This window comes from Lutjanus erythropterus, chromosome 4, assembly GCF_056507025.1.
Source record: "Lutjanus erythropterus isolate fLutEry1 chromosome 4, fLutEry1.hap2, whole genome shotgun sequence".
Classification (NCBI taxonomy): domain Eukaryota; kingdom Metazoa; phylum Chordata; class Actinopteri; order Lutjaniformes; family Lutjanidae; genus Lutjanus; species Lutjanus erythropterus.
The window spans coordinates 11,567,815-11,589,417 of NC_139320.1; the positions used below are offsets into that span (position 1 = coordinate 11,567,815).

Below are 21,603 nucleotides of genomic sequence, written 5' to 3' on the forward strand. Positions count from 1 at the left end.
ATTCCCCTGAGCCAAAGCTCCTTCTATACAGCCACCGTGACCAAGTAGTAAGAATCACTAGTGCAACAACAGGGACATAATCCCTGTCTGGGTCTTGTGAAGGTGGAGGTGAACGTTTAATCCCTGGGCTACCTGGGTGTCTTGGGTAGTGTGGGCCAATGTCCAGTACTTGCTAGCAATACAACTTCAATAACATACTTTAGAATGTGTGAATAATGATTAATTAACGCTTAATCAGCATAATGTGTGTGTACAGTGTGTGTGTGTGTGTGTGTTGTAAACCCTAAATACTAGTTATTTTCAAAACACATCAACACATTTAATTAGCTAAGGCTTCATCTTTAAGAAATACAGGCTGCAATCAATTATTGAAATGCCAAGTTCCTTTTTTAAATGTTTTACATTAGCTTCAGGCCAGCCTACAGCCTCTCAGATTGGTGTTGGCCCAACATCATGACACGAAATAGCAAAACAGACTACTGGGGTAGCCTGTTTAATGCATTTATAAGCATAAGCAATCTCTCAAGTCAGCCTGTCACTCTGTGTGGTGATTCACTAAATCACTGTGCACACACGCAGGCATACAATCACTACTTAAAGATGCCAGGTTAGTCACCAGATGAACACAATCATCAATCACTGCAACTTCACGTCATCACTGTGGGCATCAAGTTTTTCACCGTTCATGAAGCAGATTAAACCAGAGGATAGCAAAAAACATTCAGGGGTCCGACTAGAAATCATTCTAACTTCCAAGAAACAGACCATATGTAATCCAAATAACAAATAATATGCTACACAATTAAAAAAGGTCAGAGTTCTCCAAATTCATTCCAGATACATTATTGCAGTGATTTACAAAAATTCCAAAACAGGATTAAAAATGAATCTAGGATAACACACAGGTAGTCAGAGCTAGAGCTACAGCTATTTATTAACAATTAATTGATCATGAATCAAATATTAAAGTTAATTGACAGCTAATGTGATAATTGATCAATCGGTTTGAGTTTGAGTTTAATTGACAGCTAATGTGATAATTGATCAATCAGTTTGACTCATTTTTTAAGAAAAAGGTCCAAATCCTCTGATTTCAGTTTCTTAAATGTGAATTTTTTCTGCTTTCTTTAGTCCTCTGTGACAGTAAACTGAATATCTTTTGGTTGTGGCCAAAACAAGACATATGGGACGTCAGGATTTCAGGAAACACTGATCAATATTTTTCATCATTTTCTGGCCTTTTTACAGAGCAAACAACTAATTGTTTAATAGAGAAATTAAACGACTGATTTATCAACAATGAAAATAATCGTTAGTTGCAGCCTTAGTCAGAGCGCAGTGACAACCCCAAAGATAGCACTTTAACATTTACCAAATATAGATTTTAAAAATAAATGGAAAAGATGTACACCATACAGTGTCTTGGCCACTGCAGTGTGTTAACATAGCAACCTCACATATAACCAGGTGGTGAATTTGCACACTGATTTGGTTCCTGTACCCCAGTGTCAAATGCCTCTCTTATCTCATCCATCCATTTTATACCTGCATGAGCAAATTATCTACACACACTCTCGCACATGCACATACGGAGACCCCCTCTCCCATGGCAGATATACACACTCCTCCCTTGACACTCCGTTCTGCCAGTCCCACACCATTATGCCACGACTTTGATCATGGCTCACAGTGAGGAGTTTGGCGAGTCCTCACAGCCCCCCTCCCCAGCTGTTGCCAGGCCCTCTGCCATTACAATCGCTTGGCACAGCCATCGGCAGCTGCCACCCTTGCCTTGAGCACCACCTCTGGCAGCACAGATGCCTGATGTGTGTGTGTGTGTGTGTGTGTGTGTGTGTGTGTGTGTGTGTGTGTGTGTGTGTGTGTGTGTGTATGTGTATGTGAGAGGTTGTTCACCTATCTGTGACTGTGTGCTAACGTGTGTGTGCACTCACCTGCATATATGCCTTCATCCATCTTCTTATCTTTGTGTGCATCTGTGGCATTGCCTGCTGTTTTATTTGAAATTCATTACCATGTGTTAATGGTCAATTTACCAGACGCTTCTCCAGGAGGCAAGGGGTGGCTGCTTGCTTAATGGCTAACTAACCCTGGGAGGGACTTGTAGTTGGCTTGTCTCCAGCTCCAGGTAGGCTTTTTACCACCTGTCTGTCTGGTTGTGAGGGCAACAGCAGAGCTCACCTGTTATGATCTGGACACAGAAAGTCAATGTGGTGCATTCCAGTGATGCAGGTCTGAACACTGAGATGGAGGGACAGAATCCAGTAATGGAGGATGATGGTCGTTAGACTTAAGAAGCAAACTGTGGTTCCCATAAGGCAACATAATTGGGGTTTTGTTGTTTTTTTTTCTGAAACAATCTATTTTTAGCTACCATGATGTTAATGGTCGTCAGCTCATAGCTTCTGTGAGCGTTGCCTGGTTACAACCTTCAGGTCTCTCTGAATCTGTGTAGTACTGATATTGTACATTCACATGGAAAAGGTGAAATTTAAAACAGTCTAATCAAAGCAAAATGAATAAGTTATGATGAAAGAAGTCATTTAATAGAAATATTGAACTTGAAATTAGAGTTGAAGGTTAGAGGAAATGAAAAAATGGAGTTATGGAAAATTTAAAAGGAACTAATGAAAAAGAGTGTTTTTTTTTGTGTAAAACAGCTTTAACATTGAAATATAGCAAACAAAGAAAACATGAATGAGAGCATAGGTGGTTTGATAGCAGCTAGAAAAAGTTTGTCCGAGGCAAAACTATAAAGCAAGGATACATGAGGCAAAATACTGTATGCAGACAACAAATTTGTGCAGTACAGTGGATAAAATAGAAAAAAGAAAAAATAGTAGACAGACCAGATAGATGATTAAAGTGAAAGGAAATGACCACAGAGTACAGTATTCAAGTGGTGTGATTGTGCTTTCAGTTTTAATAATTTTTGGTATTTTCAGATGATGCTTTAATAAATAAATATAAAATAAAAACTTGTGTGTGTGTGTGTGTGTGTGTGTGTGTGTGTGTGTGTGTGTGTGTGTGTGTGTGTGTGTGTGTGTGTGTGTGTCCAATCTCACAAACACATTCAATAAAATATTCTATTACCAGTACAGGCGACATATTGTAGAAGCCATTCCCCAATCTAAAATATGGCCCTGATTTCCCATTGTGCTGAGTGCTGGACTGATTGGTTTGTTAGGTTTGCTAATTTATGTTAAAAAAAAATGCAAATTCCAGTTTTTGTTAGTGGTTGTGTCTGTTCAGAACATGTTTATATTAGTTATGGTCATTTTTGTGCTTGACACACTGTTTCATGTTTATTCTTTATAACCTCTGGTAACCCTCAAAAGTTATCTCTTGACCTACACAGGGGTCCCAACCCTCAGGTTGAGCCATGAATTTTACAATAAAACCATGTGGACACTAAAAATGGAACAGAGGTGTAGAAGCAATTATTAAACATATGGTGTAACTGTACAGAGAAAAACAATCAGTCATGTAAATTTAGTTCATGTTAAATCTGCAGATTTTAAATGGGCCATTGCACAGCACTCTGAGTCAAAACATAATCCAGTCATCATGTGACCAGTGAGGACAAAAGTGCAAGAGTAGAAGTAAAAGCAGGGAGTTCAGACTAGCAAACATCAGAGGATCAAATGGATTAACAAGCGACTGGAAGTGTAGAAATGATGAATTTCCCATCAGGATATCACGGACACTGTTGATAAGATAAGCACAGGCACAATTAAACACACACACACACACACATTGAACTGGCACTCTAGGGCAGTGTAGCAGTCTATTAACTGTGTACAGACAGGTAGGCTATTTTCACTGTGCAGCCAACTGTGTTATTAACTCGCTCTGCACTGAATCAATTGACAGGTCTCCAGGTGTCAGTGTGTGTGTTAGCGTGTGTGTTTGTGTGGCTTTTCTCTTTTGCCTCTCCAGTCTCCATCACCGGTTCCCTGGCTGTTCAGGGTCACTGGATGATTGTCCCTCTTGTATTTCTCCTATCTTCGTACCTCAGATTACACAGAGTGCAGTCCTGTAGGGAAGCGCCGTGGATTACCGTCCACTCAGACTCACCTGTGTCCCCGTCCTGTCCTGTCCCCGGATCCCTCACCTTATCAGCTGCATACACACACCAGTAGGGACTCCCATGTGGATACTCCATCCACTGGTCCTATTACAACCCCAGTGACAACAGCATGCTGCCCTTTTTGTTGTCTTACTTGCACACACTGAAGCAGAGGTGCACGTAGATACATACACACAAACACACACACACACACACACACAAACACACACACACACATACACACACACAAACACACAAACAGATGGTGTTTCAGGCTTAAGCGCACAGTGTTTACCCTGGTAGATCCCTTGGGGTCTACCCGTTACATTGTTAACCCTCCTGTACTGTTCACCAGGGGAACCTCTAGAGTCCATGCCTGCATGATAACATGCCACCTATTCAACACTCAGGCCTCATTTTATGGAGCCTGTAAGTGTGTGCATGAACAGTCGAGAGGTGCTCTGGTGGCATTAGGTGGCCTCCAGGGTCCCAACTAGACACCTGGGTCCTGTGCACTGTTTAGGTGCAGGTATAATGAGGCAGAATTAGCCCTATAGTTGAGGCAGCAAGGGAGAGACAGGAACATCACCATCGGGGTCCTGTGGCTATAGAGGCAGAGGGCATGAACTCCCTGGTGGTGCAGCGATGGCTGTGAGAGGATGATGACGACACACATGTATGTAGGCACAGGCCGACACACTGCACTTGTCACCAAGTCTGTGTTTGCTCTCCCTTGAGTTTTATTAGGCGAGGCTATGGGAACTTTGGATGCCCTTAGATACATCCTGCTCCTGCTCAACACCCCAACACTCACAAATGACTTGTCTTGCTCTTCCTCCCTCTGGACATCTCTCCAATGCGTTCACCCTATACATCTCTGTGTTCCCTTCCTCCTTCTTATCTTTGTAGTCTGTCCAAAAGTGTTTTAGGTCTCATGAGGGAAGCCTACATGTAGTTTTCCTGAAGCCCAGCTTCACACTATCCATGTAGAGATAAAAACAGCTTCACCAGTATCAGTGTCAGGCCGTGCAAAATCCAATCTAACTGAGACTTTTTAACGCTGAATATAGATTTAGAGTCAAATCTTCCCTCTACTAGAGTTGTAATGATTCCAGAATTTCTAAACTTTGATAGAAAACTAGCATTAAAAACGGTACCTCTTTTGATATCACAGCAAAAAAGTTCTAAGCACCCTGTATAGAATATTGACACAGTCTATTAAACATTGTCTGGTTTTGCTATGCTGCAAGCCAAATAGAGAGCTGCAGAGATGACATATTTTTGTAGGCCAACCCAGAACTTAGCATTGCTCTTGTTCCCTCCACAAAATGCCAGTGGAATTTTTCCATTGGATTATTGCAGAAAATAAGCCACAAAAGTTTATACTGAAGTGTAAATGCAATCAAAAAGTAAAAATAAGAAGCTAATAATAGGCTATACACGCACTACATCACAGTTGTGGAGGATATAAGGATATTACATTGATTTTGTAATATGAGAATAGATATTGTCTGACATTTTGGATACTGTTAAGTTGTGATATATATCATAAGTGTTGTCTTTTTGTGGTTTTGAGGGCTGCATTACAGTAAAATTCTGTAGGTTTATGAATTTACCAGACTGCTCTTGCTGCCTTTACCCACTTTGTCATTTAATCCGCATTACTAATGATTATTTATCAAAATTCTCACTGTGTTTTTGAAAGCACCAAAAGACATCTCTAAAATATTGTTGCAATATCAATAAATCAATAGCTTCAGTACTATTGATACAATAACTAACAGATGTTATATCATTTTAAACATGTTATTGAAAAAGTATCAAAGTGTCAATACTTTTGACAACATTACCCTCTGCTTGTTTTGGATTTTAGTTGATTGAATTACTGTATGTTGAACAGTTGAGACTCTAGAAATATGTATCTGTTAATTTCTCTGATTTTATTCAAGCCATGTAAATGCGAAAGCTAATGCAACCCTGGCCTCTTCCAAATCTTTTATTTGAAGATCTTCAAACGAGTATCTGTCCTCGTTTTCATCCAAGAACATTCACTTAATTACTTATTGCATGTTGGTTGGATCAGATTCGGAGCAACCGTTTTTTTCTTCTTCTTCTTCTTCTTCTTCTTTTTTTGTCTCCTTGAACGTGTAAAAAACAGAGGAGAGCAAGAGGGAGGGAGAGGGGAAGAGAAATATGACTGTGAGCTTGTATCAGGGGATATCGAGTACACATCAGTGCTGATACCGTTGAAGGGCCTAAGGAGCTTTGGTTTTGTCTCTGTGGGTGATGGATACTAGCAGAGTCCATGACTTTTAGCAGCGTCCCTGTCTGCCCTGTTGAAAATGGTGATAAAAAGTCGATACTTCATGTGCTGTGGTCATCACTCAGCATGTGAGCCCATGACTACATGGCAGCGTGTAAGAGAGGGAGAAAGAAATAAAGAGGAAGAGAATGAGGCAGACCAAGAGGGAGAGAGAGAGAGATGAGTGATTGAGAGCAAGGTCACTAATGTTCTTTTCATGTGGTGGATTATACTGTAGGATTGCCCTAAAGCGACAGGATGAGCATTGGCCTCCTTTGGGTGCTCCCATCCCTTTTGAGTGACTGAATGTCTGTCCATTTCTCCAGACTGTCACATCAAAGGCTGTCACAGATACAGGAAGCAGCTATATGGTAATAATGTATAACAGGAGACCGGTCTAGTATATTCTGTCCCTTTGAAACTTTTGATTAACCAGAAGTTGTAGCTGTATGCTTCAAACCTGTTCACTCTATGGAGACGCCAGTTTAACCTCTCACAAGCCACTTTGGTATGTTGTATCTATATGGAGTCACTGTACATCCTTTTTTTTATAGTCTCATTGTTGCCTACTTTCTCTTTCATGTCCAATTATCAGCAATGGTTTCCTTTGCTTGCCACTGGGGGCTCTTTTGTCTGTCAAAACGTACTAAAAAACATACTAAAAACGTACCTACTCTGTTGTCTTCATATCGCGTACTCTTAGGCCCAAGAACTATTTTTCAAATGTATTGTTTTGGTGCTTTGAGCACCACAAGCTGAGTGTTATTTAGTCCCATTATGTTGGAGGGAAGGCAGACACCTCAATGGCCAATTTCTCCTGAACTCTGCAACTCATACCCAAAACAATCCAGATGGATAAACTGGACTACAGAGCAGGGCAAAAGCATGTATTTTTGATTTGGGGCTGGACAGGACCTTTAATATTAGTTTACTGATCAGACCAGCAGGGGAAGATACAACAAAGTATAAAGATACTTCATCCATGACATGGAAACAAATGTCATTAAGTACAAAACAGATGGACAGAAGATGGATGGAGCATAGACTGTAACATAACATATCACAGATGATTGCCTTTAATCTCTTTCCTTCAACAGTGAATAGTCTACATTTTCTTACCATTAAGTCAACAGTTTGAGGTAAACAGCTGTTCAAACTGAATGGTTTGGTAGTAATTATTTTTGCACCTGTTTCATTTAACGTCCTCGAGCTCACTAATTCACACACTGACATGGCGCAAGACTGACATCTGCGTTGCCCCTCGGATGAGTGAGGTTTGTCTGAGGTCTGTCCATCAGACTGTTATGAAAGCAGAGCTCCAGTCATCCACCATGAGGCATCTTGTGGAATAATAAAGGTCAGTTTACTGCAGGTTAAACTACCATGTCAAAACGCCAAAGGCTCTTCTCAGCCTCTGCACATGGCTGTGTCAGCAGTCTATTTGTTTTAGTGTGTGTCTGAGGTTACATCAGCTAGTAAATGCTATTAGAGAACATGTACTATAGGATAACATGTTACTTCAGGCTATCAGTGTATAAACAAACAGTCTCTATCAGTAGTTTCCCAGGTGACAGGCATTTACTCCCATTCCTTCTCACTAGCTTCCCTATTTCTTTCTGTCATCAACATCTCTCTGTTCCTTCTTTTCTCCGTCTTAACCTTTCCTTTCATCAGCCCCTCCGCTGGTCTCCCTTGACCTTCCAAACAATTACATGGCAGTGGGTCTGTCTGCAGGCCGGGCCTGTTGAGGGAGATATGCTGACTGACAGGTAATGACGCCTACTGAGAGCTGGAAATCCCCTGGGACTCGCTGTCTGCTTGCCTGCCAGCTCATCTTCCATCCCTTGGGTCCAGAAAGAGGAACTACAACTGCCACATCGCCACTGTTTTCATCATAATAACCATCGTCCTCCTCCTCATCACCGTCATTGTCGAGATCTTCCTCGCGCCGCATCGCACATTTTGTGTCAGCCGCCTCACTGTCTTCCTCTGTCACGATCTGTCAGTCTGTTGCTCGTTGCAACAGGTCTGCCCAGGGTTCTCCCTCTGTCACCATCTCTCCCTGTCACTTTCCCTCTCTTTTTCTGTTTCTTACCGTCTGTAACTATCCCTTTAAATCTCTTTTCTCCTCCCATGCCTGTCACTCCAACTCTCACCAGCGCAGTCCAAACTATCATTCATTTTCACTCATTTAGACTGAAGGAATGAAAATGAAGTTTTGGCATTCATTTCCAGCTCTCCTCCTCCCATTCCTTTTATTTTAGTTGGAAGGGCCCATTACCTTGACTTTAATTCCTCCTGTGGCACCGAGACTGAGGAGGTGGTGGCAGTCTTAAGGGAACAGAAAGTTAAATGTCTGTGTGGATGTCTGAGCATGTGTGTCTGTGTATGAGAAACTGGGAAAGAGGTTGTGTCATAATTCATTGAAGTTGTCCTGAGAATTGATGGGAAGTTGAACCACAGGCTGTGCACCAGGTGCTGCCATTTTCTCTCAGGGGATGGAGTTTTCTCTGCCCCCATCAGAGAACCACGCAGAAACAATGCTATTCTGCTGTATAATACAAGCCAGAGCAGCGAAGGGACTGAATATATGTCAAGGTGCAGGGCTCTCGCACAGGTTTACTACTGTGCTGAAGAAAAAGGAACTGTGATTCAATATTCACAAAGACTTTAATTTTCTACCTTTTGTCAAATTTACCCAGCACTGTCAGGGTTCATTTTTCCTTTTTTGATCCCTGATTTTAATAGAACTGCTGCTGCCTAGATATTTATTTATCAGTTGCATCATTTTTTTACTTACATATAATGAAATATTACAAAAAAGTATTATACCCATTATTGAGAATTGGGACAAATCATGTCCTACAAAAAACTGTTTAAAAATTATTACTACTAACACAATTTCAATTTATTTTTGTTGAAAATTTGGTATTCTAATTATTAGGTATTAAGGCATTATATACATGAAATATATGTACATTTGTATGTACATTTATCAAATGTTTTGGTCTGATTTTATTTTTTAAACTTGCTCTGTGCTAGAAAACACCTTTGTCCCAGACAAGAATTCACAACTTCAGACAATAAAAAATATGTTAAAAGCCTTCGAAATCTAAAACTGACAATACCTACTGATAAGATGGGTGCAAATTCTGATACTATAATCAGATCTGTTTTAAAATATATTTTTTCTGAAAATGTCAGCCCTTCAAACTTGTGTCCCAGATTTTTGTCAACTCTGTCAGATTTTTACAAAAATATGATGCAGTCAGTCATAAAAATGGTCAGCTATACCCTCAGGACCCCTGTCGCAATCTCTGAATAGTGGGAATACTGATCAAGCACTCGTAAACTACCTATTATTTAATAAATCATATTGGCATCAGGTGGGTCTTAACCTTAACATGTCAACTCAGTAACCCTAAAGCAAAGCTAAATAAGAATTATGGTTTTAAAATGTGCATTTTGATCAGCATTAAAAGAACTCTTAGTAACTTTAAAAACTAAAAGGCTATTCAATACGACTATGCTGTAAAATGAAAAAAAAATTCCCTAAGACGTCACCACTGCCACATATTCCATTTTATGAAGTTGACATGTATGCTGCTGGAGGTGATGTAACTCTCAGTTCTCTTTAGTAATTGAACAATGTGTTTTGAAATCATTATTTTTAAAAAAAAATTTTAATAAATAAATGAATAAATAAATAAATCAGTGCTCCACTTGAGCTGCCCACTCAAAAAAGTCTGGACAAACCTCTGTACCTGACATCAAGTCATAGAGAAGTTTTTCTGTTACATTCATTAAATATATGTTCGCAAAATGATTTCATATTAACAAAAAAAAATAATAATGGAACAAATAATGTGTGTTTTCTTTGTTATAAATGATTTTATGTGTCTGGCAGCACATTTAATAAAAGATTATGACCCATGACAAGGTTTAATAGTCAAGACTTTGATCTTATAAAGTATATTTTCCAAGCATAATTGAAAAGTAAAAATCAATTCCCTCCCTAAAAAACAGTTTTGTCCCAACTCTCATGAAGGAGTGATTAATATCTATCTATTGTCACAGTTATTAATTTGAGTTGTGTGTCCAAATAGTACAAGAATCCATAACGTGGTGGAGCTGCTGTCAGTCTGTGTTAGCGACTCTTGTCATGGCCCTGCAGAGGCTTTACAGCCTTTAAAGAATGATCTCCTCTGCCGTGTCCAGCTTTGACAGGAGCAGGGAACACACCACGCAATGCATATTTCTATTTCTGTCGTCATGTTTGACCCAGGGGGATTCATCCTTCCATGAAGGAATGAATGTTCCTTTCCCTTTTTTCTCATCACTTTCTTTCACTGCTACCACTTCCATTTTCCCTAAATCCTGATTCCTGAATAAAATTGTAGCGTCACGCTCGTGGCAGTGACAGAGCTGTCAACCAGCCCTCTTGAGAGGAGTCAGGTGTTTATGGGCGGGCTGGAGGCACCAAATGCTAACTGCTGTATGTTTGTTTTTGACAGTGTTTTAGGGACTGACCCAATCAAGATTGCAAGCTCTTAAATTTACTACCACAATGTGACTTTCTGCAGGCCCTTGGCCATCAGGCAGCTGTTACTGTTAATGTTCACAATCCACTCACGTCATCCCCAGTGAGTAATTGGCTATCATCTTGTCAATTAAATCTCTACTGTGAATGTCACACATACAGTTATCAGGACAGACACTAATTGTCATAAAGTGTGGAAGCAGAAGTAATTTTAATGCACTTTTAAGGTAACCAACAGTTCATACTGAACTGTAACACAATGTTCAAACTGTCTGCATGCCTGCTCGTTCATGCAGATACAGAGGACATTCCTAGGGCTGGGTATCATTTAAAAAATTACAATACTGGTTAAAATGATACAGATACTTTGTTTTATACTTGTTTGCTCTACTTCAGTTAAAAACCATCATGTGAATTGGAGCATTATTGAAATAACCCTTCAACATTTTGTGCAGTTACTTTAAACAGACACCACAGGCTTGTGTTTAAGCCATACTTGAATTGCCAGCTATGTCAAATACACGTTCAACTTCCCTGCACCACAGCAACACATTAGTGGACCAATCACACATCATAGTAAATTGAAGAAAATTTGCAATGATTGGCTGTGAGCAAAATTATCCAAATTCAGTTATCATTTGACTGGTGAAGTTTGGGTACTGCTGCATATTGGGTTATTTTGTTCAATACTTTAAAAATACTGAGTACCAATACCCAGCCCTATTCATCTGGCAAGTCCACAGTCCTGCTAGATTCCTGAAACAGTGGACTTCTTCTTTTTGCCTGGTAATTGTTTCAACACAGAGTTGTCACGACTAAACTTCAATACAATACCACTAGTACACAGAGAACTCATTCAGGAAATTCAATACCTCTCCTGATACACCACAAAAAGAAAAAATCCTTGGCACACAACTCTAAGAACTTTAGAGTTATGTAATTTTCATCTATAATATTATGAACTACAGGGTTTTGGCCTTTTGTTATCAGTAAAACTCATGGAACCATTAATCAGATCAGCCTGATATTTTATTGTCTCACTTACTTACATCACCATCATGCCCCCACTGACTCAGCCTCTTGCATACTGTATTTTTAACACTGTGCTGTTTTTATTCTAAGCCACTGGCGTGAATTTTAAAAAGTGCACACTCCTGAGGCATTCTGTAAACATGTAAAGTGCTGTGAGGGCCCAGCAGAAAGTCTAAGTCTGTCTAATTAAATGAAGCTTGAATGTAATTTGTGCTGAATGACTTGAAAGATGTAGAGTGCTGGCCTTCGTTTTCAATTAACACAAAAGGATGTGCTAAACTTACAAATTTCCTCTACTCTGCCAATCTCAAAAACTGGCAAATGCCCACAGTCGCAGTGTGGCTGTGAGGCAGCAGGCACCCCTTACTGCAAAGCAAGCTTCATCTTGTGAACTTGAGATTCTTGGTGAATAGACACCCGATGTGCCTGTGTCGCTGGAGACAAGCCCACGCCTCTGTGTCCTGGGTACAATGAATCACACTCCCTGCTGTCTTTCCATGACAACCATTGCTCATTCTCTATCACCATTTTGTCAGAAATAACCCATTCTTTCTAAAGTTGAAATATTTGCCAACAGCTACTGAGAATGGATGGCCATTAGTCGGCATGAAGACATCAGGATTTGGAGTGTTGGCTCAGCTGATTCAAGAGAAATAGAAGTGGGCGGGCTAGTTTGCACTGATGAATTGCTTTCAGACTTTTCCAACCCAGTGGGAGTGGGATGGAACAAATAGCAGCATCAGTCTGTCAGTGGATGAAATAAAAGATGAGTGTACGCAGTCTGCACACACACAGGAGGATGAACTTACAGCCCAACATGTTAATGCCAAGCCAGCCATTCACACCGCTGGTTTTTCTGGTTATCACCATCATCCACCATCATTTTTCTCGTTTGGCACCCGCCACTCCCTAACCTACCTAGCCATGTCCGTTTTCATCAATCTGAGTGCTCCTCTGACAGCTCCTCCGCTGACTTTATTTTATGCTTTGTGGATGTCCTGTAATCACGCTGACATTGGCAGGGTCCCGTAGGTGGACTCCTTCTGTAAACAACTGTGGCGCTTTCAATTTATCTGATGTCATTGTGCAGCCACTGGCACCACTCTGTTGGTGCTAATGTATTAACAATAGCAGTCAGGAAATGTTGTGGTGCATCCACTGGATCTGTAGTACTTCATGTCAACATCTGCAGCATTTCAACCATCTGCAGTCCCTATGTATTTGTGCCAAATATAACACTTGCCAAATATTCTAATTGTTTTCTTTCTCACAGTATTTAGTATACAAGCTCAAGCCTGTCATCCCATGGTGTCTTTGCATCTTTCTGCTTGTTAAATGAATTATCATTGCTATGCAAGGTACTTCTGCTTTGCAGCTGTTTTAATTGCAAACAAGAAAAATAAAAGATAGGGAGACCTCTTCAAATGTTCAGTCTTTTTCTTTATTGTATAGTCGTTTGATTTATTATGTTGTGTTTGATCCTGTGTTTAACTGGATTTTGGGTTGAATATTGCAGCATTTCTCAGACTAATTTTCATTTGATCGGCAATTAGCAGAGTAAAATGTATACCATATTTCCTCACATAGTGAGAGGCAGTGTGGAATGAGAGACAATAAGCAGTTCTCAGCTATGTCAACCCTTTAATAACATTTGCCACAGGAGACTTTCCCAGTCTTTTGTTGCCATTGTCAGTTTGAACATTAAATATTGTTTTGTACTGTGCTCAACTGAAAATAAGTTGAAAAGGATTTGCAAATCATTGCATGCTTTTTTTAATTTACCTTTCACACAACATCCCAACTTTTTGGGAATTGAGATTGTAGCACGAAGCCTTGTTTTGATCTGCTCCCCATTAAAGTTACTCCATTACACTGTTAATACAAGCTCAATGATTTATCTGTTTCAAATTAAATACTCTCAAGCATTTTTGTAGACAGTGCAAGTTTGCCATGTGGTAGTGAGAAACTTAACATTATACTCAGCAAATTTATTTATTGCTGGGATGTACTTTTATAATTAAACAGATACATTTCATATACATTTTACATTCAAAGTTTATTGTGTTCTTTATCAGTTTATAAATGTAGATGTTAATTGATGATGTATTTCTGTAAGTTTTGGTACCAGGTAGACACCAGTTTCCTCTTTTGGGTCTCAAGCAGAAAAAGTTTAAGAACTCCTGGAATATCTGTATCAGTAAAAGAAGCTGTTAAAAGTTGCGGCTGCCTTTCCTGATGTTTCTGCATAAACCTCAGCAGATTCTGCAGCTCCTGAAGCCTCTGTGATACTGCATCAGCTAGATGTATATTTGCACTTGGCTAGCTGTTGTTCTAAAGCTGCATGACGCTGCAGTGGTGCCAAGTAATAAGCTGAAGTGAAGCAGAAATTACATAGAGAGTGGCGTTATATAAACAATTATTCCCAAGACACAAATGCATACAATGCACACACACACACACAATGCACCCACCTTCCCAAGAGTCCTGTCTCACAGACATGTTGGATAAGACCCTCTGCTCATTATTCCCCTGAGTGAAATGAGCCTCCAGTCATACATTGTAAATATATGCTGTGTACTTGATGTACAAACACGCAATGTGTACAAGATGACATGTAAAGTGCACACAAGAGAATACACACTGCGGTAACACTTGCATATTACACATGCAACCAGCGATTATTATCTGAGACAGCTGTCATCACCTTGTCTCATCATGCACTACCTCAGAGCAGTGTATTCTGGGACACAGACTTACAGTGTGTAGTCTCTCTTCCCATCCCTCTGTCATTTTCACTGACATAACCTTGTTTTTTTTTAGAAATTGTGAATACATGAGACAGAGTGGTCCTGTTCTGAAGGTGGTCTGTCACAGATTAAATAAGAAATATGTAATATATTTACTGTACTAAATCATAAAATGACAATGATCTGTCATCAGACATTAAGGGACCAAACAAACTCAAAGTGGACTCAGAGAGCAGTGGACTACATTACTCTGAACAGCATGAGAATATCTAAAAAATAAGTCACTAAGAGGGTCTGAAAAGTCTCTAAATCTAATGAGAAAGTTGTTAAGCTGGCAACACTGAGCCAAGCGATTATGGTACGGCTGATAAACAACGAGAAACAAAAGAGGGACTGATATGGGGGAGGATAAAAGACAAAACTGCATTTATCAGCAAAAGTGCCTCGTGTGGACAGCAGACCTCCACTGCTGACATGAAAAGTGACCACTTGGTCTCCATGCCTTTATGAATGCATTCATCTCTAAGTTTGTTCTGTATAGTAAATGTTATTGTGATCATGTTATTTTTGAAAATGAAATGCTATTAAATAGGCTACGTCTCATGATCAATAAAAAATTAAAATTAAAATGACTGATAATTATGGCTGAAATTTAATGACCCTGTCCATGAAAATGACAAACATTTCACAGCCACGTTGATCAGTTTTACAGGGTGACACTGGTGCTTCACTATTTGAAAAATCCATCGTCTGTAATGCTTTACAACCATCATTACTGTGTCGCTTACATTGGTATAATGGTGAGGGTATGTGCTAATTAGTTGACCTGGCAAGTGTGAGGGCAACATCAGAGGCTTTATTCTTTAATGTCCCTCTTGTCTCAGCCAATGTGGCAAAGGTTGGTCTGCAGAGAAATGCTGTCAGAAACCATCAAGAACTGTAAGATTACAGTTCTCTAATTATCATATCTTTATCTCAATGTTGCCATTCACTCTTTGTCATCACCCCTCGCAGGTCCTGTGCACAAGGAAGTTGGAACACAAAGGCAGCGGTCCCTCATGCGCTTCTCTGTTGATGGCTTTTACAACCGCAGGCCCAGAGGGACCCTATAAAAGGCTTCCTCTTAATCACAAAAATGGCAATTTCAGCGCCAATTATCATAATTATTGACTGCGTCCCATTGATATCTATGTTTATGGGCCTTCCTAACTATTTCCCCACCCGTATGACCACCATTTGACAACAGAAGATGAATAAACTGCAGGCTAAATATGCATTAACTGAAACGACTGTCAGAAGTTTTACAGGCCAGTGGAGCTGGTGTTAGCATGCAGCCTCAGACTAAGGAGACTTAATACATCGGTCCACTTGCTCACATTATGACAGGTGTGTGGGGGCTATAATTACATTATGTGACACCAGGAAATCAGTTCCTTGTCGCTAGATCTTCCGTGAGTGAGGTTCTCTAATTATGTAAGATAGCACCTCCGTTTCCTTCAGTGGTGCACACCACAGGGCTTGCGGATGAGATTGATTAAAGTGTGGAACTAGCAATTCCATTTGCCATGCAGTCAGACAAGCAGACAGATTGGCTGTGGTATAGTTCGCAGTCATGCTGCTCCAAGTGTATGAAACAGCTATTAGACAAGCATGACACACAGCATTTTCTTCTGCTGACATGCACAAGTGCATGGGTGTTTAGGCACACACACAGGTACATGCACACGCATTCACACACTCACAAACAGAGAATGTCTGAAGCTGAAAAGGCTGTGCTAGCCTTTTAGTGTCTCTGATAATTAATGAATGTCAAAACAACCATCAAATAAATGAGAAATGTTGTTTATAGAATGTTGAAGATACCAAATTAGTTGAGTTGTTGATTTACAACTGTTGTTTACATGGATTAAAAAAAGAAAATCACAGCAGGAATCAAGCCTCACTAATTATGTCTTTGAAATGAAAGGGGAACGCTGTTTGCATCTGGATGAGTGCATTTCAAATTATGTGTTTTTCAAGAGCTTGGTATGTGTGTACGTATGTGTGTGTCTAACCGTCTTTGATGAAAGTGAAGACTGACCTGTTATTTAAAAATAAAAGAGATAATATTGTAAAGTACTGTTTACTGACATATCCTTGACATTTCTGCCTCTGACCACTTACAGGGAAAAAAAAACAACAAACAAATAACTATTATTTTAATAACCCTAAACCTGCCGACCAATTGAACTAAAAGGCAATTGGATGGAGGTGCTGAGGTTTTCAGATTGTGAGGTCCATGACCTTCAAATTTGCTCAGGGTCACTGCTGGCCATTTTCTCACTATACCTAGGAAAGCCATATATCTTCTGAATGTCCCAGGTCTTTGGTTTTGTGGTTGTGAAATTACATGAGGCTGTGATTATCCCAGAGGTCACATTTTATGCAGTGAAGTCAATGGCATCACTACAGTGAAATGGTTACTGTGGGGACTAACATCACCACAGTCTCAGCTTTCCAGTCATACCCTATTTGTGTGTAATTTTAAAACTGTTTAGGGACAAACTTTATCATTTTTAGAATAGATTAAAATAACACATTTATGCAAAATCTGCATATTATGGGATTAGCCTAAAGTAAACATGTCTATAAAGGGGAGACCTCTCTATTTATTCACTTATCTTGAGGTCAGAGGTCAGGGGATTGTTTTGAAAATGACCATGCCACTTTTTTCCTGGTCAAAATTTAGCCTATTTATTTTAGCCTTGGAGAATTATTTAGCCATATTCCATACTAATGGATGCCTTAGGTCCTCTAGTTTCATATGATACCAGTACCTTCACTCTAAGTCCACTACAATTTCTGAAAGACAGTAATGTCAGCTGAGGACAAGGTTGTCCCTGCTGAGTTGATTAATGCAGTAGGTAGATCTGTGAGAAGCTGTCTCTGTGCTCCCGGTGGCACTTGGTGCCCTACGCACAGAGTGTGATGCGTGTGTACGTAGCAGTGGTGGAGGTCTTTATTGAGCGATTGAGTGTTATGGTTTCCATTAAAATCAGATCAGGTTTTCCAAGTAATGTCTGTAAGATTTAGATTTGAATTTCCCAACGGTTGATACATAAACCAGTGAATAAAATCTGATATATTAAACCAGGAGGAAAAAAAAGACAGGACGGCAGTGACAGTGATAAGGGCCAGAGAGTCCCACAGGAGAGTTTGATGAGCTAATGAGCTGCTTTGTTATTTTGTGCTTTTAAAGGGCATCCAAGTGCACGGCCCAGTCTATAGTGGCTTCCTGTTTTATGCTGTCATTAAGCCCTATGCAAACCTGCATTAGTACACAGCTCTGTTTCTGTGTGTTGGCATGTTTTCAGGAAAAACAAATCTGATCCCTCCTGAACACGATAGGATGGACTAATCAGCCAGCTACAACAAAACAAGCAGACCTCTAATGAAGTTGCTAAAGTGGAAGTCGATGCCAGAATATGGGGGAAGGAGCATTTTCAATGAATAATCTAAAGACTCGATAAGAAGCTTGCTAAAGAAGAGCACTTGAGGTGATCAATTTGTGTCTTCATGTCACTACTTGATTCATTTGTCTGCTGCTTTTCCAGTTTTCCTTGCAGATTCCAGACCTAAAACAACCCCACATGAATTATCCAGAGTCACTCAAAATAAAATCTGTAAACACTGTAATTATTAACGTCCATCATGGGACTCTAGAAAGATGCTTTTAAACAGACAGTCTGCTCTCCTCATCAGATGCTTGTTCACATTTGTGCATCACACATGGTGGATTTATTTCTGAAGGATGATCAACTGAGAAGATGCTAACATGGTGTTAGAACGAACCGAAAAATGTTAAAAAATGACAGGTGGGAGAAAAAATTGATCTTTAAAGTATGATTCTAACACATACAGAATTACAATTAATGTAATTGATCTAAATAATCCTACTGATCTTACCTTAACAACGTGATCTATTTTAGTTATCTGTTTATGTACATGCTTAATGTAAAACAACACATATGCGCATACTTTCAGGCATATATTTCCTATGCCCTGTGGAAATAAACCAATAGCTGTTTAGTTCACATTACTACCTCAATTTATTACTCTGGCTTCAGCACTTCACATTGAAGACCTACAGCAGCCTCAAAGGGTCAAAACACTATTATCTTATTTTATGTATTATTTTCTTGTGGCACTTGCTTGCTGAGCAGGAACAGCTTAATACAGTTTACCTCAAAAAGTTAAAACAAAAAAAGTTTACATGCTGTATAGCAATGCTGCTGCTGAAATAAAACTTCAATAGACTGACTGACATGAAATGTACTGCATATTGTTGTTGGTATCACTCACGATATAGGCAAAAGTCTTAGTCTCAGTGTAAATGTTAACGAGCAGTAATAGTGTTAAAGAAGCAAACACAAATCTCAATAAATCATAATATGGAAATGTAATACTTGAAAATCGGCACCCAATTATCGTGGTAGTATTAAACTGGGAGATAAGCGCATCATCCCAGCCCTGTACACAAGCCAGTGACAGGTCCTGTGCTTATATGTGTATGAGGTATTTGTAGCAGAGTTGTACGTCGTTGAGCAATAATTTAGAGGCCCACATAAGTCAGTAAGTCAGTGTTTGATGTAATTTGAGAAACAGGTGTTTGATTTGAGCTGCCTGATTTCTCATGATTACAGTTAAAAATAAAATCAATGTCAGTCGTTCACTGTAATTTGTGTCAAGACATTTGAGAGCAATGTTTGAGGAAAAAGATAATACAAAGTGAAAAGTGGGAGTCTTGATTTTTCCACCATCTAAAACAGAAGAACAAAGAGGCTAATGTCTTGAATAAAACATACACTCAGTCTCAGAAAATCCTGGCAAAAATCCTCAATATATGTGAATAGATGGATGAGTTATTTCACCAGAGGAATCCTGGAACATGTCTGAACAGATGTCTGTAATAACTTTAAACTTTAAACTTTGTGTAGTTTGAATTGGGCCATAAAATAGCAGAAGTTTAGTTACTGCAATTTCATATGTTGATATTTGAACAATTCATCACATCTGGTTCCATGAACGCACTAATGTTTTGCATTAGTGCGTTCAATCCTCATTCTCTATTGAGTCTTATTTCTCAATCACCTGAGGCAAGGGGGGCAGTCGCTCAAGGTAATAATAACTACTGAGAGCACATATATTTGCACTTGTAGCTTAGCAAAGTGTATGATTTTAAATAGAAACCGTTGATTTCCCATTCAAATGACAACTGTGTTAAATCATTTTACAGTATCCATATTCTTTCAAAGCATTTATTTGATCAAAGGCCAAGTCCCTCTGAACTCTTTCCCCCCTCTCCCTATCAGGTAATGGCTTCTCCCCCAAGCAAAGCCCACGAATTGGAGAGCACATTACCATTAATTGCCTCGTACAGTTGGTCAAGAGCAAGTTCATTTGATCTGCATTTAGCACTTGGTCTGATGGAAAGAGAGATGCAGTCATTGAGTTAATAGAGAAGCCCACAGATCCTTCAAACGGATAATGAGTTTTTTACCCCTGACTGCCACTTTCCAGAGACACTTCCAGCTGCTGTATGCTTATATCACAAAAATCATCGCTCCTCAGGCAATGCAAGCCTGTGTTTGGACCATCCTTTTATGTATTACAAAAGGCCAAATGCATTGATTCTGACTTACATTTAGCAGCAATTCTTCAGTTCTCTCTGAAAACACACTGTTCACAGACCTACCGATCTCCTGTGATTTGTCATTTCAGAACGAACGCACAGGAGAAACAAGAGAAAACTGCAGGAAGTTTTAGCCTTAATACATGCTGCTTTATTGTAAATACCATGTGAAGGATGGATGCATTACAGGCTGTAAACACGGATAAAAATGACAGTCATGCAAACTGGCTCTTAGGGCAGAAAACAGATGTGAAGGATGCATGAGAGGTAGGGGTGGCCAATATGTTCCTCAAGTTAATATCACAATATTTCAGGGTATTCTGCAATAATAATATGCTTGGCAATGTGACAATATACTAAAAAATTGTTTTGTTTTAGAACTTGCTGTTGAGCTTTCCTTGGAGGATTTTTGGCTCTCATTGTATTTAAGTGGGTGCCTCTGCTTGAGATGGTGGAATTAGTTTGTTATATTGCCCCATTTTGCTGTTACAGTCTTCTTGCTCTTCTTACAGTGAGCATCTGATTTTGTTCCAAAATGACTTTCACACTTTCAATACTTTTGCTTTCCGCCACACTTGTTGTGACTGTGTGTGACATTATTGTGTCAGCAAGTTGAAATATTGCCATTATCATGATAACATAACATTATTAACATAAAAAATATAACGATACATCATTAACAGTGTGATATGGAACACCACTAATGAGAAGAGAAAACCCCACCAGGGGTATCCTGGGTTATGCCTGCCTGCAGATTTTTCTTTTTCTCATTTTGGAGAAGTAAAATATTCAATACTAAATTTTAATGGTTCTCCTTTGAAATTTTCATTCCAGCCCGTAACTTGTGTTATTGTTTGCCTGTTTCACATTAAATTAGAGTTCAAATACAAACAGCTAATCGACTTACAGTGTAGGACTCATCATCACTTGTTATTGTCAAATTAAAATGTTGCTCTCATCTTGCTTGCCTTCCTTCAGTCTGCCTGACCTCTTTGAGTCTGGGAAGTAGAGGGTGGGGGAATCAACTCGCCTCAGCCATACATCATATATTAAATAGGATTTCGATCTATTTATTATACCGTCCATGACTCCAACTCTCTATTTGAACCACTGTACTCATTTTTTGATGCACAGTTGTTACATATTGGTCCTTTAATAATAATGCATGAGAATTAACGTTTAGCCTTTTAGGCGTTTAGTTGTAAACCTTGACATTAACATTGG

The 21,603-nt window shown here is 39.4% G+C and overlaps 1 protein-coding gene across 1 annotated transcript in view; it reads left to right on the top strand.

Moving 5' to 3' along the window:
* The window catches only part of grik4 (glutamate receptor, ionotropic, kainate 4), a 331,077-nt gene that overhangs the window by 128,665 nt on the left and 180,809 nt on the right, over positions 1 to 21,603 (top strand). The window lies entirely within an intron of this gene.